The sequence below is a fragment of the Rhopalosiphum padi genome, unplaced genomic scaffold (genome assembly GCF_020882245.1).
Source record: "Rhopalosiphum padi isolate XX-2018 unplaced genomic scaffold, ASM2088224v1 scaffold1, whole genome shotgun sequence".
In the NCBI taxonomy this organism is placed as follows: domain Eukaryota; kingdom Metazoa; phylum Arthropoda; class Insecta; order Hemiptera; family Aphididae; genus Rhopalosiphum; species Rhopalosiphum padi.
In genome coordinates, this window is record NW_026869996.1 from 6,704,411 (window position 1) to 6,728,601 (window position 24,191).

The 24,191-nt window shown below is 25.8% G+C and overlaps 8 long non-coding RNA genes across 8 annotated transcripts; all 8 read left to right on the forward strand.

Annotated features, from left to right (window-relative positions):
* The first annotated feature begins 382 nt into the window (after window positions 1-382).
* LOC132931272 (uncharacterized) lies at window positions 383-1,699 on the forward strand. Its single transcript, XR_009662411.1, has 2 exons — window positions 383-818; window positions 1,473-1,699. It is a non-coding gene; the product is annotated as an uncharacterized LOC132931272 (long non-coding RNA).
* Window positions 1,700-2,350: 651 nt separating this feature from the next.
* Window positions 2,351-4,209, forward strand: LOC132931259 (uncharacterized). The gene is made up of 2 exons (XR_009662397.1): window positions 2,351-3,325; window positions 3,980-4,209. It is a non-coding gene; the product is annotated as an uncharacterized LOC132931259 (long non-coding RNA).
* A 1,453-nt stretch (window positions 4,210-5,662) lies between these two features.
* On the forward strand, window positions 5,663-7,521 carry LOC132931262 (uncharacterized). The gene is made up of 2 exons (XR_009662400.1): window positions 5,663-6,637; window positions 7,292-7,521. It is a non-coding gene; the product is annotated as an uncharacterized LOC132931262 (long non-coding RNA).
* A 1,453-nt stretch (window positions 7,522-8,974) lies between these two features.
* On the forward strand, window positions 8,975-10,833 carry LOC132931263 (uncharacterized). Its single transcript, XR_009662401.1, has 2 exons — window positions 8,975-9,949; window positions 10,604-10,833. It is a non-coding gene; the product is annotated as an uncharacterized LOC132931263 (long non-coding RNA).
* Window positions 10,834-12,907: 2,074 nt separating this feature from the next.
* On the forward strand, window positions 12,908-14,145 carry LOC132931270 (uncharacterized). Its single transcript, XR_009662408.1, has 2 exons — window positions 12,908-13,261; window positions 13,916-14,145. It is a non-coding gene; the product is annotated as an uncharacterized LOC132931270 (long non-coding RNA).
* Window positions 14,146-16,219: 2,074 nt separating this feature from the next.
* Window positions 16,220-17,457, forward strand: LOC132931269 (uncharacterized). Its single transcript, XR_009662407.1, has 2 exons — window positions 16,220-16,573; window positions 17,228-17,457. It is a non-coding gene; the product is annotated as an uncharacterized LOC132931269 (long non-coding RNA).
* Window positions 17,458-19,531: 2,074 nt separating this feature from the next.
* LOC132931268 (uncharacterized) lies at window positions 19,532-20,769 on the forward strand. Its single transcript, XR_009662406.1, has 2 exons — window positions 19,532-19,885; window positions 20,540-20,769. It is a non-coding gene; the product is annotated as an uncharacterized LOC132931268 (long non-coding RNA).
* Window positions 20,770-22,222: 1,453 nt separating this feature from the next.
* LOC132931255 (uncharacterized) lies at window positions 22,223-24,078 on the forward strand. The gene is made up of 2 exons (XR_009662393.1): window positions 22,223-23,197; window positions 23,852-24,078. It is a non-coding gene; the product is annotated as an uncharacterized LOC132931255 (long non-coding RNA).
* Window positions 24,079-24,191: the final 113 nt, after the last annotated feature.

The following is a 24,191-nucleotide window of genomic DNA, read 5'->3' on the forward strand; positions in this document are numbered from 1 at the left end:
CGTTCACCGTACTGCTGTGTATCGTAACGGGTCGTTGTTTTTACTTAGATTTTGAGTCTACTCGTTATTTATTAATTAAGATTTTTGATATTATAAACGAATTGTTCATATTTTATGCCCGAAGTTAACACAAGTAACTGTCTTGATCCTTTACTACTAGATCAAGAAAATGATTCTAATTTATAATTTTTAACTTTCATTTTTTTCATTTTACCTGATATTTTTACTTCATAAAAACTATAAAATATGATTTTATAAGTTAATTTTGACGAATAATACAACTTAACATTTTTTCGTATTGAAAAGGAGCGATTTTCAGTTGTTGTACAAATGTATTCTTTAGTTACACTCATAATACATTTGAATTCCTTCTACAAAACATTCTGGTACATCTGTACAATCTTTTATGGCTTATCATAATTATTATTTATTATCATCTGTTATCTATGTTTTGCAGTTCTACATTCGTTTTTGTATTTAAGTTTCAATTGTAAATTCCTTTCATGTATTTTGTATAAAAATGAAGTTTGTCTGTTAGTTTATGTTTTGATAGTTTCCACTTCTGAATTACTCAGTGTTGTCCACGTACTAGTTGTTATATAAAAATTGTCGTTCTCCTTATGGTATCTAGTAGTGACGTTTTGTCCTCCAACCATTATACAGATTTAACTTACTATTTTTTTTTAGATGGCTGTACACCAGATATACTCAGGACATATTGATACATGAATTACCATTTCTACCACATGGGAAAGTTTCAACATCCTACGTTGAAAATGGACTGGACGATCCTGATAATAATAATAGTTTTATGCATAGTACGAGTAATGAATATTGAATATAATTGATAGTCAATTAATAGTAGTGTAACAAAAAGTTAGTGTCATGAAATCCAGACCATTAGATTAAGTATATGATTCTTATTTACCATTACCAATTTCCATATATATCATATAAGCTGATACTTCATAAACACTATAAAACATGTTTTTATATGATTATTTTGACTCGTATTTTATATTCATATTTTTAACTGCTTATATAACAGTGAATTCTGAAGTTAGTGTCATGAAAGTCAGACCATTAGATTAAGAAAATTATTCTAATTTACCATTATTAACTAGCATACATTTCATTTAAGCTGATACTTCAATAACGCTATAAAACATGATTTTGTATGATAATTTTGACGAATATTAAAAATTCATTTTTTTAACTGTTTATAAAACAAACAATTCTCAAGTTAATCTCTTGAAACCTGGACCACTATATTAAGAAAATGATTCTAATTTAAAATTATTAATTTGCATACATTTCATTTAAGCTGATGCTTCATAAACACTATAAGACATGTTTTAATATGATTATTTTGACTCTTATTTTATATTCATATTTTTAACTGCTTATAAAATACTAAATTCTCAAGTTATTCTTTAACAATTATACATTATTAACTTACTACATTTTTTCAGATTGACGTATGTCAAATCACTCAAGGCATGCAGAAACATGAATTCACATTTCTACCACTTAAGAAAGTATCAACATCCTATGCTGAAAATGGACTAGAAGATACTGCTAATAATATTGGGTTTATGTAATGTGCGTGTAAGGGTTATTGAATAAAATTGATAGTAAATTAATGGCAGTGAAACAATTGAGATTCGTTAATAATCTGAATAAAATTTTAGTTAACACCTTTGACTTGTAATTTTCATTCATAAGAGTAACCATTATTAACTTGTATACATTTCATTTGAGCTGATGCTTCATAAACACTATAAAACATGCATTTTTATATGATAATCTTTACGAATATTAAAAATTCATATTATTATCTGCTTATAAAACACTCAATTCTTAAGTTAGTGTCATGAAATCCAGACCATTAGATTAAGTAAATGATTCTAATTTACTATTATTAACTTCTATAGATATTATGTAAGCTGATTCTTCATAAACACTATAATACATGATTTTATATGATAATTTTGACGGTTATTAAAAATTCATTTTTTTAACTGTTTATAAAACACACAATTCTCATGTTAATCTCTTGTAACCAGGACCACTATATTAAGAAAATGATTCTAATTTACTATTATTAATTTGCATACATTTCATTTAAGCTGATACTTTAATAACACTATAAAACATGCATTTTTATATGATAATCTTTACGAATATTAAAAATTCATATTATTATCTGCTTATAAAACACTCAATTCTTAAGTTAGTGTCATGAAATCCAGACCATTATATTAAGTAAATGATTCTTTTTTACTATTATTAACGTCTATAGATATTATGTTAGCTGATTCTTCATAAATACTAAAAAACATGTTTTTATATGATAAGTTTGAGAAATATTATGAATTCCTATTTTAATCTGCTTATAAACAGACAAATATTAAATGTATACACCAACAGAGGGCGTGAGCGTCGCCGTAGTAGGGACGACATCCGTCGGCCGAATCGCCTCAGAAAGAAACTAGATAGTTGTGTGGCGTTCACCGTACTGCTGTGTATCGTAACGGGTCGTTGTTTTTACTTAGATTTTGAGTCTACTCGTTATTTATTAATTAAGATTTTTGATATTATAAACGAATTGTTCATATTTTATGCCCGAAGTTAACACAAGTAACTGTCTTGATCCTTTACTACTAGATCAAGAAAATGATTCTAATTTATAATTTTTAACTTTCATTTTTTTCATTTTACCTGATATTTTTACTTCATAAAAACTATAAAATATGATTTTATAAGTTAATTTTGACGAATAATACAACTTAACATTTTTTCGTATTGAAAAGGAGCGATTTTCAGTTGTTGTACAAATGTATTCTTTAGTTACACTCATAATACATTTGAATTCCTTCTACAAAACATTCTGGTACATCTGTACAATCTTTTATGGCTTATCATAATTATTATTTATTATCATCTGTTATCTATGTTTTGCAGTTCTACATTCGTTTTTGTATTTAAGTTTCAATTGTAAATTCCTTTCATGTATTTTGTATAAAAATGAAGTTTGTCTGTTAGTTTATGTTTTGATAGTTTCCACTTCTGAATTACTCAGTGTTGTCCACGTACTAGTTGTTATATAAAAATTGTCGTTCTCCTTATGGTATCTAGTAGTGACGTTTTGTCCTCCAACCATTATACAGATTTAACTTACTATTTTTTTTTAGATGGCTGTACACCAGATATACTCAGGACATATTGATACATGAATTACCATTTCTACCACATGGGAAAGTTTCAACATCCTACGTTGAAAATGGACTGGACGATCCTGATAATAATAATAGTTTTATGCATAGTACGAGTAATGAATATTGAATATAATTGATAGTCAATTAATAGTAGTGTAACAAAAAGTTAGTGTCATGAAATCCAGACCATTAGATTAAGTATATGATTCTTATTTACCATTACCAATTTCCATATATATCATATAAGCTGATACTTCATAAACACTATAAAACATGTTTTTATATGATTATTTTGACTCGTATTTTATATTCATATTTTTAACTGCTTATATAACAGTGAATTCTGAAGTTAGTGTCATGAAAGTCAGACCATTAGATTAAGAAAATTATTCTAATTTACCATTATTAACTAGCATACATTTCATTTAAGCTGATACTTCAATAACGCTATAAAACATGATTTTGTATGATAATTTTGACGAATATTAAAAATTCATTTTTTTAACTGTTTATAAAACAAACAATTCTCAAGTTAATCTCTTGAAACCTGGACCACTATATTAAGAAAATGATTCTAATTTAAAATTATTAATTTGCATACATTTCATTTAAGCTGATGCTTCATAAACACTATAAGACATGTTTTAATATGATTATTTTGACTCTTATTTTATATTCATATTTTTAACTGCTTATAAAATACTAAATTCTCAAGTTATTCTTTAACAATTATACATTATTAACTTACTACATTTTTTCAGATTGACGTATGTCAAATCACTCAAGGCATGCAGAAACATGAATTCACATTTCTACCACTTAAGAAAGTATCAACATCCTATGCTGAAAATGGACTAGAAGATACTGCTAATAATATTGGGTTTATGTAATGTGCGTGTAAGGGTTATTGAATATAATTGATAGTAAATTAATGGCAGTGAAACAATTGAGATTCGTTAATAATCTGAATAAAATTTTAGTTAACACCTTTGACTTGTAATTTTCATTCATAAGAGTAACCATTATTAACTTGTATACATTTCATTTGAGCTGATGCTTCATAAACACTATAAAACATGCATTTTTATATGATAATCTTTACGAATATTAAAAATTCATATTATTATCTGCTTATAAAACACTCAATTCTTAAGTTAGTGTCATGAAATCCAGACCATTAGATTAAGTAAATGATTCTAATTTACTATTATTAACTTCTATAGATATTATGTAAGCTGATTCTTCATAAACACTATAATACATGATTTTATATGATAATTTTGACGGTTATTAAAAATTCATTTTTTTAACTGTTTATAAAACACACAATTCTCATGTTAATCTCTTGTAACCAGGACCACTATATTAAGAAAATGATTCTAATTTACTATTATTAATTTGCATACATTTCATTTAAGCTGATGCTTCATAAACACTAAAAGACATGTTTTAATATGATTATTTTGACTCGTATTTTATATTCATATTTTTAACTGCTTATAAAATACTAAATTCTCAAGTTATTCTTTAACAATTATACATTATTAACTTACTACATTTTTTCAGATTGACGTATGTCAAATCAATCAAGGCATGCAGAAACATGAATTCACATTTCTACCACTTAAGAAAGTATCAACATCCTATGCTGAAAATGGACTAGAAGATACTGCTAATAATATTGGGTTTATGTAATGTGCGTGTAAGGGTTATTGAATATAATTGATAGTAAATTAATGACAGTGAAACAATTGAGATTCGTTAATAATCTGAATAAAATATTAGTTAACACCTTTGACTTGTAATTTTCATTCATAAGAGTTACCATTATTAACTTGTATACATTTCATTTGAGCTGATGCTTCATAAACACTATAAAACATGCATTTTTATATGATAATCTTTACGAATATTAAAAATTCATATTATTATCTGCTTATAAAACACTCAATTCTTAAGTTAGTGTCATGAAATCCAGACCATTAGATTAAGTAAATGATTCTAATTTACTATTATTAACTTCTATAGATATTATGTAAGCTGATTCTTCATAAACACTATAATACATGATTTTATATGATAATTTTGACGGTTATTAAAAATTCATTTTTTTAACTGTTTATAAAACACACAATTCTCATGTTAATCTCTTGTAACCAGGACCACTATATTAAGAAAATGATTCTAATTTACTATTATTAATTTGCATACATTTCATTTAAGCTGATACTTTAATAACACTATAAAACATGCATTTTTATATGATAATCTTTACGAATATTAAAAATTCATATTATTATCTGCTTATAAAACACTCAATTCTTAAGTTAGTGTCATGAAATCCAGACCATTATATTAAGTAAATGATTCTTTTTTACTATTATTAACGTCTATAGATATTATGTTAGCTGATTCTTCATAAATACTAAAAAACATGTTTTTATATGATAAGTTTGAGAAATATTATGAATTCCTATTTTAATCTGCTTATAAACAGACAAATATTAAATGTATACACCAACAGAGGGCGTGAGCGTCGCCGTAGTAGGGACGACATCCGTCGGCCGAATCGCCTCAGAAAGAAACTAGATAGTTGTGTGGCGTTCACCGTACTGCTGTGTATCGTAACGGGTCGTTGTTTTTACTTAGATTTTGAGTCTACTCGTTATTTATTAATTAAGATTTTTGATATTATAAACGAATTGTTCATATTTTATGCCCGAAGTTAACACAAGTAACTGTCTTGATCCTTTACTACTAGATCAAGAAAATGATTCTAATTTATAATTTTTAACTTTCATTTTTTTCATTTTACCTGATATTTTTACTTCATAAAAACTATAAAATATGATTTTATAAGTTAATTTTGACGAATAATACAACTTAACATTTTTTCGTATTGAAAAGGAGCGATTTTCAGTTGTTGTACAAATGTATTCTTTAGTTACACTCATAATACATTTGAATTCCTTCTACAAAACATTCTGGTACATCTGTACAATCTTTTATGGCTTATCATAATTATTATTTATTATCATCTGTTATCTATGTTTTGCAGTTCTACATTCGTTTTTGTATTTAAGTTTCAATTGTAAATTCCTTTCATGTATTTTGTATAAAAATGAAGTTTGTCTGTTAGTTTATGTTTTGATAGTTTCCACTTCTGAATTACTCAGTGTTGTCCACGTACTAGTTGTTATATAAAAATTGTCGTTCTCCTTATGGTATCTAGTAGTGACGTTTTGTCCTCCAACCATTATACAGATTTAACTTACTATTTTTTTTTAGATGGCTGTACACCAGATATACTCAGGACATATTGATACATGAATTACCATTTCTACCACATGGGAAAGTTTCAACATCCTACGTTGAAAATGGACTGGACGATCCTGATAATAATAATAGTTTTATGCATAGTACGAGTAATGAATATTGAATATAATTGATAGTCAATTAATAGTAGTGTAACAAAAAGTTAGTGTCATGAAATCCAGACCATTAGATTAAGTATATGATTCTTATTTACCATTATCAATTTCCATATATATCATATAAGCTGATACTTCATAAACACTATAAAACATGTTTTTATATGATTATTTTGACTCGTATTTTATATTCATATTTTTAACTGCTTATATAACAGTGAATTCTGAAGTTAGTGTCATGAAAGTCAGACCATTAGATTAAGAAAATTATTCTAATTTACCATTATTAACTAGCATACATTTCATTTAAGCTGATACTTCAATAACGCTATAAAACATGATTTTGTATGATAATTTTGACGAATATTAAAAATTCATTTTTTTAACTGTTTATAAAACAAACAATTCTCAAGTTAATCTCTTGAAACCTGGACCACTATATTAAGAAAATGATTCTAATTTAAAATTATTAATTTGCATACATTTCATTTAAGCTGATGCTTCATAAACACTATAAGACATGTTTTAATATGATTATTTTGACTCTTATTTTATATTCATATTTTTAACTGCTTATAAAATACTAAATTCTCAAGTTATTCTTTAACAATTATACATTATTAACTTACTACATTTTTTCAGATTGACGTATGTCAAATCACTCAAGGCATGCAGAAACATGAATTCACATTTCTACCACTTAAGAAAGTATCAACATCCTATGCTGAAAATGGACTAGAAGATACTGCTAATAATATTGGGTTTATGTAATGTGCGTGTAAGGGTTATTGAATATAATTGATAGTAAATTAATGGCAGTGAAACAATTGAGATTCGTTAATAATCTGAATAAAATTTTAGTTAACACCTTTGACTTGTAATTTTCATTCATAAGAGTAACCATTATTAACTTGTATACATTTCATTTGAGCTGATGCTTCATAAACACTATAAAACATGCATTTTTATATGATAATCTTTACGAATATTAAAAATTCATATTATTATCTGCTTATAAAACACTCAATTCTTAAGTTAGTGTCATGAAATCCAGACCATTAGATTAAGTAAATGATTCTAATTTACTATTATTAACTTCTATAGATATTATGTAAGCTGATTCTTCATAAACACTATAATACATGATTTTATATGATAATTTTGACGGTTATTAAAAATTCATTTTTTTAACTGTTTATAAAACACACAATTCTCATGTTAATCTCTTGTAACCAGGACCACTATATTAAGAAAATGATTCTAATTTACTATTATTAATTTGCATACATTTCATTTAAGCTGATGCTTCATAAACACTAAAAGACATGTTTTAATATGATTATTTTGACTCGTATTTTATATTCATATTTTTAACTGCTTATAAAATACTAAATTCTCAAGTTATTCTTTAACAATTATACATTATTAACTTACTACATTTTTTCAGATTGACGTATGTCAAATCAATCAAGGCATGCAGAAACATGAATTCACATTTCTACCACTTAAGAAAGTATCAACATCCTATGCTGAAAATGGACTAGAAGATACTGCTAATAATATTGGGTTTATGTAATGTGCGTGTAAGGGTTATTGAATATAATTGATAGTAAATTAATGACAGTGAAACAATTGAGATTCGTTAATAATCTGAATAAAATATTAGTTAACACCTTTGACTTGTAATTTTCATTCATAAGAGTTACCATTATTAACTTGTATACATTTCATTTGAGCTGATGCTTCATAAACACTATAAAACATGCATTTTTATATGATAATCTTTACGAATATTAAAAATTCATATTATTATCTGCTTATAAAACACTCAATTCTTAAGTTAGTGTCATGAAATCCAGACCATTAGATTAAGTAAATGATTCTAATTTACTATTATTAACTTCTATAGATATTATGTAAGCTGATTCTTCATAAACACTATAATACATGATTTTATATGATAATTTTGACGGTTATTAAAAATTCATTTTTTTAACTGTTTATAAAACACACAATTCTCATGTTAATCTCTTGTAACCAGGACCACTATATTAAGAAAATGATTCTAATTTACTATTATTAATTTGCATACATTTCATTTAAGCTGATACTTTAATAACACTATAAAACATGCATTTTTATATGATAATCTTTACGAATATTAAAAATTCATATTATTATCTGCTTATAAAACACTCAATTCTTAAGTTAGTGTCATGAAATCCAGACCATTATATTAAGTAAATGATTCTTTTTTACTATTATTAACGTCTATAGATATTATGTTAGCTGATTCTTCATAAATACTAAAAAACATGTTTTTATATGATAAGTTTGAGAAATATTATGAATTCCTATTTTAATCTGCTTATAAACAGACAAATATTAAATGTATACACCAACAGAGGGCGTGAGCGTCGCCGTAGTAGGGACGACATCCGTCGGCCGAATCGCCTCAGAAAGAAACTAGATAGTTGTGTGGCGTTCACCGTACTGCTGTGTATCGTAACGGGTCGTTGTTTTTACTTAGATTTTGAGTCTACTCGTTATTTATTAATTAAGATTTTTGATATTATAAACGAATTGTTCATATTTTATGCCCGAAGTTAACACAAGTAACTGTCTTGATCCTTTACTACTAGATCAAGAAAATGATTCTAATTTATAATTTTTAACTTTCATTTTTTTCATTTTACCTGATATTTTTACTTCATAAAAACTATAAAATATGATTTTATAAGTTAATTTTGACGAATAATACAACTTAACATTTTTTCGTATTGAAAAGGAGCGATTTTCAGTTGTTGTACAAATGTATTCTTTAGTTACACTCATAATACATTTGAATTCCTTCTACAAAACATTCTGGTACATCTGTACAATCTTTTATGGCTTATCATAATTATTATTTATTATCATCTGTTATCTATGTTTTGCAGTTCTACATTCGTTTTTGTATTTAAGTTTCAATTGTAAATTCCTTTCATGTATTTTGTATAAAAATGAAGTTTGTCTGTTAGTTTATGTTTTGATAGTTTCCACTTCTGAATTACTCAGTGTTGTCCACGTACTAGTTGTTATATAAAAATTGTCGTTCTCCTTATGGTATCTAGTAGTGACGTTTTGTCCTCCAACCATTATACAGATTTAACTTACTATTTTTTTTTAGATGGCTGTACACCAGATATACTCAGGACATATTGATACATGAATTACCATTTCTACCACATGGGAAAGTTTCAACATCCTACGTTGAAAATGGACTGGACGATCCTGATAATAATAATAGTTTTATGCATAGTACGAGTAATGAATATTGAATATAATTGATAGTCAATTAATAGTAGTGTAACAAAAAGTTAGTGTCATGAAATCCAGACCATTAGATTAAGTATATGATTCTTATTTACCATTATCAATTTCCATATATATCATATAAGCTGATACTTCATAAACACTATAAAACATGTTTTTATATGATTATTTTGACTCGTATTTTATATTCATATTTTTAACTGCTTATATAACAGTGAATTCTGAAGTTAGTGTCATGAAAGTCAGACCATTAGATTAAGAAAATTATTCTAATTTACCATTATTAACTAGCATACATTTCATTTAAGCTGATACTTCAATAACGCTATAAAACATGATTTTGTATGATAATTTTGACGAATATTAAAAATTCATTTTTTTAACTGTTTATAAAACAAACAATTCTCAAGTTAATCTCTTGAAACCTGGACCACTATATTAAGAAAATGATTCTAATTTAAAATTATTAATTTGCATACATTTCATTTAAGCTGATGCTTCATAAACACTATAAGACATGTTTTAATATGATTATTTTGACTCTTATTTTATATTCATATTTTTAACTGCTTATAAAATACTAAATTCTCAAGTTATTCTTTAACAATTATACATTATTAACTTACTACATTTTTTCAGATTGACGTATGTCAAATCACTCAAGGCATGCAGAAACATGAATTCACATTTCTACCACTTAAGAAAGTATCAACATCCTATGCTGAAAATGGACTAGAAGATACTGCTAATAATATTGGGTTTATGTAATGTGCGTGTAAGGGTTATTGAATATAATTGATAGTAAATTAATGGCAGTGAAACAATTGAGATTCGTTAATAATCTGAATAAAATTTTAGTTAACACCTTTGACTTGTAATTTTCATTCATAAGAGTAACCATTATTAACTTGTATACATTTCATTTGAGCTGATGCTTCATAAACACTATAAAACATGCATTTTTATATGATAATCTTTACGAATATTAAAAATTCATATTATTATCTGCTTATAAAACACTCAATTCTTAAGTTAGTGTCATGAAATCCAGACCATTAGATTAAGTAAATGATTCTAATTTACTATTATTAACTTCTATAGATATTATGTAAGCTGATTCTTCATAAACACTATAATACATGATTTTATATGATAATTTTGACGGTTATTAAAAATTCATTTTTTTAACTGTTTATAAAACACACAATTCTCATGTTAATCTCTTGTAACCAGGACCACTATATTAAGAAAATGATTCTAATTTACTATTATTAATTTGCATACATTTCATTTAAGCTGATGCTTCATAAACACTAAAAGACATGTTTTAATATGATTATTTTGACTCGTATTTTATATTCATATTTTTAACTGCTTATAAAATACTAAATTCTCAAGTTATTCTTTAACAATTATACATTATTAACTTACTACATTTTTTCAGATTGACGTATGTCAAATCAATCAAGGCATGCAGAAACATGAATTCACATTTCTACCACTTAAGAAAGTATCAACATCCTATGCTGAAAATGGACTAGAAGATACTGCTAATAATATTGGGTTTATGTAATGTGCGTGTAAGGGTTATTGAATATAATTGATAGTAAATTAATGACAGTGAAACAATTGAGATTCGTTAATAATCTGAATAAAATATTAGTTAACACCTTTGACTTGTAATTTTCATTCATAAGAGTTACCATTATTAACTTGTATACATTTCATTTGAGCTGATGCTTCATAAACACTATAAAACATGCATTTTTATATGATAATCTTTACGAATATTAAAAATTCATATTATTATCTGCTTATAAAACACTCAATTCTTAAGTTAGTGTCATGAAATCCAGACCATTAGATTAAGTAAATGATTCTAATTTACTATTATTAACTTCTATAGATATTATGTAAGCTGATTCTTCATAAACACTATAATACATGATTTTATATGATAATTTTGACGGTTATTAAAAATTCATTTTTTTAACTGTTTATAAAACACACAATTCTCATGTTAATCTCTTGTAACCAGGACCACTATATTAAGAAAATGATTCTAATTTACTATTATTAATTTGCATACATTTCATTTAAGCTGATACTTTAATAACACTATAAAACATGCATTTTTATATGATAATCTTTACGAATATTAAAAATTCATATTATTATCTGCTTATAAAACACTCAATTCTTAAGTTAGTGTCATGAAATCCAGACCATTATATTAAGTAAATGATTCTTTTTTACTATTATTAACGTCTATAGATATTATGTTAGCTGATTCTTCATAAATACTAAAAAACATGTTTTTATATGATAAGTTTGAGAAATATTATGAATTCCTATTTTAATCTGCTTATAAACAGACAAATATTAAATGTATACACCAACAGAGGGCGTGAGCGTCGCCGTAGTAGGGACGACATCCGTCGGCCGAATCGCCTCAGAAAGAAACTAGATAGTTGTGTGGCGTTCACCGTACTGCTGTGTATCGTAACGGGTCGTTGTTTTTACTTAGATTTTGAGTCTACTCGTTATTTATTAATTAAGATTTTTGATATTATAAACGAATTGTTCATATTTTATGCCCGAAGTTAACACAAGTAACTGTCTTGATCCTTTACTACTAGATCAAGAAAATGATTCTAATTTATAATTTTTAACTTTCATTTTTTTCATTTTACCTGATATTTTTACTTCATAAAAACTATAAAATATGATTTTATAAGTTAATTTTGACGAATAATACAACTTAACATTTTTTCGTATTGAAAAGGAGCGATTTTCAGTTGTTGTACAAATGTATTCTTTAGTTACACTCATAATACATTTGAATTCCTTCTACAAAACATTCTGGTACATCTGTACTATCTTTTATGGCTTATCATAATTATTATTTATTATCATCTGTTATCTATGTTTTGCAGTTCTACATTCGTTTTTGTATTTAAGTTTCAATTGTAAATTCCTTTCATGTATTTTGTATAAAAATGAAGTTTGTCTGTTAGTTTATGTTTTGATAGTTTCCACTTCTGAATTACTCAGTGTTGTCCACGTACTAGTTGTTATATAAAAATTGTCGTTCTCCTTATGGTATCTAGTAGTGACGTTTTGTCCTCCAACCATTATACAGATTTAACTTACTATTTTTTTTTAGATGGCTGTACACCAGATATACTCAGGACATATTGATACATGAATTACCATTTCTACCACATGGGAAAGTTTCAACATCCTACGTTGAAAATGGACTGGACGATCCTGATAATAATAATAGTTTTATGCATAGTACGAGTAATGAATATTGAATATAATTGATAGTCAATTAATAGTAGTGTAACAAAAAGTTAGTGTCATGAAATCCAGACCATTAGATTAAGTATATGATTCTTATTTACCATTACCAATTTCCATATATATCATATAAGCTGATACTTCATAAACACTATAAAACATGTTTTTATATGATTATTTTGACTCGTATTTTATATTCATATTTTTAACTGCTTATATAACAGTGAATTCTGAAGTTAGTGTCATGAAAGTCAGACCATTAGATTAAGAAAATTATTCTAATTTACCATTATTAACTAGCATACATTTCATTTAAGCTGATACTTCAATAACGCTATAAAACATGATTTTGTATGATAATTTTGACGAATATTAAAAATTCATTTTTTTAACTGTTTATAAAACAAACAATTCTCAAGTTAATCTCTTGAAACCTGGACCACTATATTAAGAAAATGATTCTAATTTAAAATTATTAATTTGCATACATTTCATTTAAGCTGATGCTTCATAAACACTATAAGACATGTTTTAATATGATTATTTTGACTCTTATTTTATATTCATATTTTTAACTGCTTATAAAATACTAAATTCTCAAGTTATTCTTTAACAATTATACATTATTAACTTACTACATTTTTTCAGATTGACGTATGTCAAATCACTCAAGGCATGCAGAAACATGAATTCACATTTCTACCACTTAAGAAAGTATCAACATCCTATGCTGAAAATGGACTAGAAGATACTGCTAATAATATTGGGTTTATGTAATGTGCGTGTAAGGGTTATTGAATATAATTGATAGTAAATTAATGGCAGTGAAACAATTGAGATTCGTTAATAATCTGAATAAAATTTTAGTTAACACCTTTGACTTGTAATTTTCATTCATAAGAGTAACCATTATTAACTTGTATACATTTCATTTGAGCTGATGCTTCATAAACACTATAAAACATGCATTTTTATATGATAATCTTTACGAATATTAAAAATTCATATTATTATCTGCTTATAAAACACTCAATTCTTAAGTTAGTGTCATGAAATCCAGACCATTAGATTAAGTAAATGATTCTAATTTACTATTATTAACTTCTATAGATATTATGTAAGCTGATTCTTCATAAACACTATAATACATGATTTTATATGATAATTTTGACGGTTATTAAAAATTCATTTTTTTAACTGTTTATAAAACACACAATTCTCATGTTAATCTCTTGTAACCAGGACCACTATATTAAGAAAATGATTCTAATTTACTATTATTAATTTGCATACATTTCATTTAAGCTGATGCTTCATAAACACTAAAAGACATGTTTTAATATGATTATTTTGACTCGTATTTTATATTCATATTTTTAACTGCTTATAAAATACTAAATTCTCAAGTTATTCTTTAACAATTATACATTATTAACTTACTACATTTTTTCAGATTGACGTATGTCAAATCAATCAAGGCATGCAGAAACATGAATTCACATTTCTACCACTTAAGAAAGTATCAACATCCTATGCTGAAAATGGACTAGAAGATACTGCTAATAATATTGGGTTTATGTAATGTGCGTGTAAGGGTTATTGAATATAATTGATAGTAAATTAATGACAGTGAAACAATTGAGATTCGTTAATAATCTGAATAAAATATTAGTTAACACCTTTGACTTGTAATTTTCATTCATAAGAGTTACCATTATTAACTTGTATACATTTCATTTGAGCTGATGCTTCATAAACACTATAAAACATGCATTTTTATATGATAATCTTTACGAATATTAAAAATTCATATTATTATCTGCTTATAAAACACTCAATTCTTAAGTTAGTGTCATGAAATCCAGACCATTAGATTAAGTAAATGATTCTAATTTACTATTATTAACTTCTATAGATATTATGTAAGCTGATTCTTCATAAACACTATAATACATGATTTTATATGATAATTTTGACGGTTATTAAAAATTCATTTTTTTAACTGTTTATAAAACACACAATTCTCATGTTAATCTCTTGTAACCAGGACCACTATATTAAGAAAATGATTCTAATTTACTATTATTAATTTGCATACATTTCATTTAAGCTGATACTTTAATAACACTATAAAACATGCATTTTTATATGATAATCTTTACGAATATTAAAAATTCATATTATTATCTGCTTATAAAACACTCAATTCTTAAGTTAGTGTCATGAAATCCAGACCATTATATTAAGTAAATGATTCTTTTTTACTATTATTAACGTCTATAGATATTATGTTAGCTGATTCTTCATAAATACTAAAAAACATGTTTTTATATGATAAGTTTGAGAAATATTATGAATTCCTATTTTAATCTGCTTATAAACAGACAAATATTAAATGTATACACCAACAGAGGGCGTGAGCGTCGCCGTAGTAGGGACGACATCCGTCGGCCGAATCGCCTCAGAAAGAAACTAGATAGTTGTGTGGCGTTCACCGTACTGCTGTGTATCGTAACGGGTCGTTGTTTTTACTTAGATTTTGAGTCTACTCGTTATTTATTAATTAAGATTTTTGATATTATAAACGAATTGTTCATATTTTATGCCCGAAGTTAACACAAGTAACTGTCTTGATCCTTTACTACTAGATCAAGAAAATGATTCTAATTTATAATTTTTAACTTTCATTTTTTTCATTTTACCTGATATTTTTACTTCATAAAAACTATAAAATATGATTTTATAAGTTAATTTTGACGAATAATACAACTTAACATTTTTTCGTATTGAAAAGGAGCGATTTTCAGTTGTTGTACAAATGTATTCTTTAGTTACACTCATAATACATTTGAATTCCTTCTACAAAACATTCTGGTACATCTGTACTATCTTTTATGGCTTATCATAATTATTATTTATTATCATCTGTTATCTATGTTTTGCAGTTCTACATTCGTTTTTGTATTTAAGTTTCAATTGTAAATTCCTTTCATGTATTTTGTATAAAAATGAAGTTTGTCTGTTAGTTTATGTTTTGATAGTTTCCACTTCTGAATTACTCAGTGTTGTCCACGTACTAGTTGTTATATAAAAATTGTCGTTCTCCTTATGGTATCTAGTAGTGACGTTTTGTCCTCCAACCATTATACAGATTTAACTTACTATTTTTTTTTAGATGGCTGTACACCAGATATACTCAGGACATATTGATACATGAATTACCATTTCTACCACATGGGAAAGTTTCAACATCCTACGTTGAAAATGGACTGGACGATCCTGATAATAATAATAGTTTTATGCATAGTACGAGTAATGAATATTGAATATAATTGATAGTCAATTAATAGTAGTGTAACAAAAAGTTAGTGTCATGAAATCCAGACCATTAGATTAAGTATATGATTCTTATTTACCATTACCAATTTCCATATATATCATATAAGCTGATACTTCATAAACACTATAAAACATGTTTTTATATGATTATTTTGACTCGTATTTTATATTCATATTTTTAACTGCTTATATAACAGTGAATTCTGAAGTTAGTGTCATGAAAGTCAGACCATTAGATTAAGAAAATTATTCTAATTTACCATTATTAACTAGCATACATTTCATTTAAGCTGATACTTCAATAACGCTATAAAACATGATTTTGTATGATAATTTTGACGAATATTAAAAATTCATTTTTTTAACTGTTTATAAAACAAACAATTCTCAAGTTAATCTCTTGAAACCTGGACCACTATATTAAGAAAATGATTCTAATTTAAAATTATTAATTTGCATACATTTCATTTAAGCTGATGCTTCATAAACACTATAAGACATGTTTTAATATGATTATTTTGACTCTTATTTTATATTCATATTTTTAACTGCTTATAAAATACTAAATTCTCAAGTTATTCTTTAACAATTATACATTATTAACTTACTACATTTTTTCAGATTGACGTATGTCAAATCACTCAAGGCATGCAGAAACATGAATTCACATTTCTACCACTTAAGAAAGTATCAACATCCTATGCTGAAAATGGACTAGAAGATACTGCTAATAATATTGGGTTTATGTAATGTGCGTGTAAGGGTTATTGAATATAATTGATAGTAAATTAATGGCAGTGAAACAATTGAGATTCGTTAATAATCTGAATAAAATTTTAGTTAACACCTTTGACTTGTAATTTTCATTCATAAGAGTAACCATTATTAACTTGTATACATTTCATTTGAGCTGATGCTTCATAAACACTATAAAACATGCATTTTTATATGATAATCTTTACGAATATTAAAAATTCATATTATTATCTGCTTATAAAACACTCAATTCTTAAGTTAGTGTCATGAAATCCAGACCATTAGATTAAGTAAATGATTCTAATTTACTATTATTAACTTCTATAGATATTATGTAAGCTGATTCTTCATAAACACTATAATACATGATTTTATATGATAATTTTGACGGTTATTAAAAATTCATTTTTTTAACTGTTTATAAAACACACAATTCTCATGTTAATCTCTTGTAACCAGGACCACTATATTAAGAAAATGATTCTAATTTACTATTATTAATTTGCATACATTTCATTTAAGCTGATGCTTCATAAACACTAAAAGACATGTTTTAATATGATTATTTTGACTCGTATTTTATATTCATATTTTTAACTGCTTATAAAATACTAAATTCTCAAGTTATTCTTTAACAATTATACATTATTAACTTACTACATTTTTTCAGATTGACGTATGTCAAATCAATCAAGGCATGCAGAAACATGAATTCACATTTCTACCACTTAAGAAAGTATCAACATCCTATGCTGAAAATGGACTAGAAGATACTGCTAATAATATTGGGTTTATGTAATGTGCGTGTAAGGGTTATTGAATATAATTGATAGTAAATTAATGACAGTGAAACAATTGAGATTCGTTAATAATCTGAATAAAATATTAGTTAACACCTTTGACTTGTAATTTTCATTCATAAGAGTTACCATTATTAACTTGTATACATTTCATTTGAGCTGATGCTTCATAAACACTATAAAACATGCATTTTTATATGATAATCTTTACGAATATTAAAAATTCATATTATTATCTGCTTATAAAACACTCAATTCTTAAGTTAGTGTCATGAAATCCAGACCATTAGATTAAGTAAATGATTCTAATTTACTATTATTAACTTCTATAGATATTATGTAAGCTGATTCTTCATAAACACTATAATACATGATTTTATATGATAATTTTGACGGTTATTAAAAATTCATTTTTTTAACTGTTTATAAAACACACAATTCTCATGTTAATCTCTTGTAACCAGGACCACTATATTAAGAAAATGATTCTAATTTACTATTATTAATTTGCATACATTTCATTTAAGCTGATACTTTAATAACACTATAAAACATGCATTTTTATATGATAATCTTTACGAATATTAAAAATTCATATTATTATCTGCTTATAAAACACTCAATTCTTAAGTTAGTGTCATGAAATCCAGACCATTATATTAAGTAAATGATTCTTTTTTACTATTATTAACGTCTATAGATATTATGTTAGCTGATTCTTCATAAATACTAAAAAACATGTTTTTATATGATAAGTTTGAGAAATATTATGAATTCCTATTTTAATCTGCTTATAAACAGACAAATATTAAATGTATACACCAACAGAGGGCGTGAGCGTCGCCGTAGTAGGGACGACATCCGTCGGCCGAATCGCCTCAGAAAGAAACTAGATAGTTGTGTGGCGTTCACCGTACTGCTGTGTATCGTAACGGGTCGTTGTTTTTACTTAGATTTTGAGTCTACTCGTTATTTATTAATTAAGATTTTTGATATTATAAACGAATTGTTCATATTTTATGCCCGAAGTTAACACAAGTAACTGTCTTGATCCTTTACTACTAGATCAAGAAAATGATTCTAATTTATAATTTTTAACTTTCATTTTTTTCATTTTACCTGATATTTTTACTTCATAAAAACTATAAAATATGATTTTATAAGTTAATTTTGACGAATAATACAACTTAACATTTTTTCGTATTGAAAAGGAGCGATTTTCAGTTGTTGTACAAATGTATTCTTTAGTTACACTCATAATACATTTGAATTCCTTCTACAAAACATTCTGGTACATCTGTACTATCTTTTATGGCTTATCATAATTATTATTTATTATCATCTGTTATCTATGTTTTGCAGTTCTACATTCGTTTTTGTATTTAAGTTTCAATTGTAAATTCCTTTCATGTATTTTGTATAAAAATGAAGTTTGTCTGTTAGTTTATGTTTTGATAGTTTCCACTTCTGAATTACTCAGTGTTGTCCACGTACTAGTTGTTATATAAAAATTGTCGTTCTCCTTATGGTATCTAGTAGTGACGTTTTGTCCTCCAACCATTATACAGATTTAACTTACTATTTTTTTTTAGATGGCTGTACACCAGATATACTCAGGACATATTGATACATGAATTACCATTTCTACCACATGGGAAAGTTTCAACATCCTACGTTGAAAATGGACTGGACGATCCTGATAATAATAATAGTTTTATGCATAGTACGAGTAATGAATATTGAATATAATTGATAGTCAATTAATAGTAGTGTAACAAAAAGTTAGTGTCATGAAATCCAGACCATTAGATTAAGTATATGATTCTTATTTACCATTACCAATTTCCATATATATCATATAAGCTGATACTTCATAAACACTATAAAACATGTTTTTATATGATTATTTTGACTCGTATTTTATATTCATATTTTTAACTGCTTATATAACAGTGAATTCTGAAGTTAGTGTCATGAAAGTCAGACCATTAGATTAAGAAAATTATTCTAATTTACCATTATTAACTAGCATACATTTCATTTAAGCTGATACTTCAATAACGCTATAAAACATGATTTTGTATGATAATTTTGACGAATATTAAAAATTCATTTTTTTAACTGTTTATAAAACAAACAATTCTCAAGTTAATCTCTTGAAACCTGGACCACTATATTAAGAAAATGATTCTAATTTAAAATTATTAATTTGCATACATTTCATTTAAGCTGATGCTTCATAAACACTATAAGACATGTTTTAATATGATTATTTTGACTCTTATTTTATATTCATATTTTTAACTGCTTATAAAATACTAAATTCTCAAGTTATTCTTTAACAATTATACATTATTAACTTACTACATTTTTTCAGATTGACGTATGTCAAATCACTCAAGGCATGCAGAAACATGAATTCACATTTCTACCACTTAAGAAAGTATCAACATCCTATGCTGAAAATGGACTAGAAGATACTGCTAATAATATTGGGTTTATGTAATGTGCGTGTAAGGGTTATTGAATATAATTGATAGTAAATTAATGGCAGTGAAACAATTGAGATTCGTTAATAATCTGAATAAAATTTTAGTTAACACCTTTGACTTGTAATTTTCATTCATAAGAGTAACCATTATTAACTTGTATACATTTCATTTGAGCTGATGCTTCATAAACACTATAAAACATGCATTTTTATATGATAATCTTTACGAATATTAAAAATTCATATTATTATCTGCTTATAAAACACTCAATTCTTAAGTTAGTGTCATGAAATCCAGACCATTAGATTAAGTAAATGATTCTAATTTACTATTATTAACTTCTATAGATATTATGTAAGCTGATTCTTCATAAACACTATAATACATGATTTTATATGATAATTTTGACGGTTATTAAAAATTCATTTTTTTAACTGTTTATAAAACACACAATTCTCATGTTAATCTCTTGTAACCAGGACCACTATATTAAGAAAATGATTCTAATTTACTATTATTAATTTGCATACATTTCATTTAAGCTGATGCTTCATAAACACTAAAAGACATGTTTTAATATGATTATTTTGACTCGTATTTTATATTCATATTTTTAACTGCTTATAAAATACTAAATTCTCAAGTTATTCTTTAACAATTATACATTATTAACTTACTACATTTTTTCAGATTGACGTATGTCAAATCAATCAAGGCATGCAGAAACATGAATTCACATTTCTACCACTTAAGAAAGTATCAACATCCTATGCTGAAAATGGACTAGAAGATACTGCTAATAATATTGGGTTTATGTAATGTGCGTGTAAGGGTTATTGAATATAATTGATAGTAAATTAATGACAGTGAAACAATTGAGATTCGTTAATAATCTGAATAAAATATTAGTTAACACCTTTGACTTGTAATTTTCATTCATAAGAGTTACCATTATTAACTTGTATACATTTCATTTGAGCTGATGCTTCATAAACACTATAAAACATGCATTTTTATATGATAATCTTTACGAATATTAAAAATTCATATTATTATCTGCTTATAAAACACTCAATTCTTAAGTTAGTGTCATGAAATCCAGACCATTAGATTAAGTAAATGATTCTAATTTACTATTATTAACTTCTATAGATATTATGTAAGCTGATTCTTCATAAACACTATAATACATGATTTTATATGATAATTTTGACGGTTATTAAAAATTCATTTTTTTAACTGTTTATAAAACACACAATTCTCATGTTAATCTCTTGTAACCAGGACCACTATATTAAGAAAATGATTCTAATTTACTATTATTAATTTGCATACATTTCATTTAAGCTGATACTTTAATAACACTATAAAACATGCATTTTTATATGATAATCTTTACGAATATTAAAAATTCATATTATTATCTGCTTATAAAACACTCAATTCTTAAGTTAGTGTCATGAAATCCAGACCATTATATTAAGTAAATGATTCTTTTTTACTATTATTAACGTCTATAGATATTATGTTAGCTGATTCTTCATAAATACTAAAAAACATGTTTTTATATGATAAGTTTGAGAAATATTATGAATTCCTATTTTAATCTGCTTATAAACAGACAAATATTAAATGTATACACCAACAGAGGGCGTGAGCGTCGCCGTAGTAGGGACGACATCCGTCGGCCGAATCGCCTCAGAAAGAAACTAGATAGTTGTGTGGCGTTCACCGTACTGCTGTGTATCGTAACGGGTCGTTGTTTTTACTTAGATTTTGAGTCTACTCGTTATTTATTAATTAAGATTTTTGATATTATAAACGAATTGTTCATATTTTATGCCCGAAGTTAACACAAGTAACTGTCTTGATCCTTTACTACTAGATCAAGAAAATGATTCTAATTTATAATTTTTAACTTTCATTTTTTTCATTTTACCTGATATTTTTACTTCATAAAAACTATAAAATATGATTTTATAAGTTAATTTTGACGAATAATACAACTTAACATTTTTTCGTATTGAAAAGGAGCGATTTTCAGTTGTTGTACAAATGTATTCTTTAGTTACACTCATAATACATTTGAATTCCTTCTACAAAACATTCTGGTACATCTGTACAATCTTTTATGGCTTATCATAATTATTATTTATTATCATCTGTTATCTATGTTTTGCAGTTCTACATTCGTTTTTGTATTTAAGTTTCAATTGTAAATTCCTTTCATGTATTTTGTATAAAAATGAAGTTTGTCTGTTAGTTTATGTTTTGATAGTTTCCACTTCTGAATTACTCAGTGTTGTCCACGTACTAGTTGTTATATAAAAATTGTCGTTCTCCTTATGGTATCTAGTAGTGACGTTTTGTCCTCCAACCATTATACAGATTTAACTTACTATTTTTTTTTAGATGGCTGTACACCAGATATACTCAGGACATATTGATACATGAATTACCATTTCTACCACATGGGAAAGTTTCAACATCCTACGTTGAAAATGGACTGGACGATCCTGATAATAATAATAGTTTTATGCATAGTACGAGTAATGAATATTGAATATAATTGATAGTCAATTAATAGTAGTGTAACAAAAAGTTAGTGTCATGAAATCCAGACCATTAGATTAAGTATATGATTCTTATTTACCATTACCAATTTCCATATATATCATATAAGCTGATACTTCATAAACACTATAAAACATGTTTTTATATGATTATTTTGACTCGTATTTTATATTCATATTTTTAACTGCTTATATAACAGTGAATTCTGAAGTTAGTGTCATGAAAGTCAGACCATTAGATTAAGAAAATTATTCTAATTTACCATTATTAACTAGCATACATTTCATTTAAGCTGATACTTCAATAACGCTATAAAACATGATTTTGTATGATAATTTTGACGAATATTAAAAATTCATTTTTTTAACTGTTTATAAAACAAACAATTCTCAAGTTAATCTCTTGAAACCTGGACCACTATATTAAGAAAATGATTCTAATTTAAAATTATTAATTTGCATACATTTCATTTAAGCTGATGCTTCATAAACACTATAAGACATGTTTTAATATGATTATTTTGACTCTTATTTTATATTCATATTTTTAACTGCTTATAAAATACTAAATTCTCAAGTTATTCTTTAACAATTATACATTATTAACTTACTACATTTTTTCAGATTGACGTATGTCAAATCACTCAAGGCATGCAGAAACATGAATTCACATTTCTACCACTTAAGAAAGTATCAACATCCTATGCTGAAAATGGACTAGAAGATACTGCTAATAATATTGGGTTTATGTAATGTGCGTGTAAGGGTTATTGAATAAAATTGATAGTAAATTAATGGCAGTGAAACAATTGAGATTCGTTAATAATCTGAATAAAATTTTAGTTAACACCTTTGACTTGTAATTTTCATTCATAAGAGTAACCATTATTAACTTGTATACATTTCATTTGAGCTGATGCTTCATAAACACTATAAAACATGCATTTTTATATGATAATCTTTA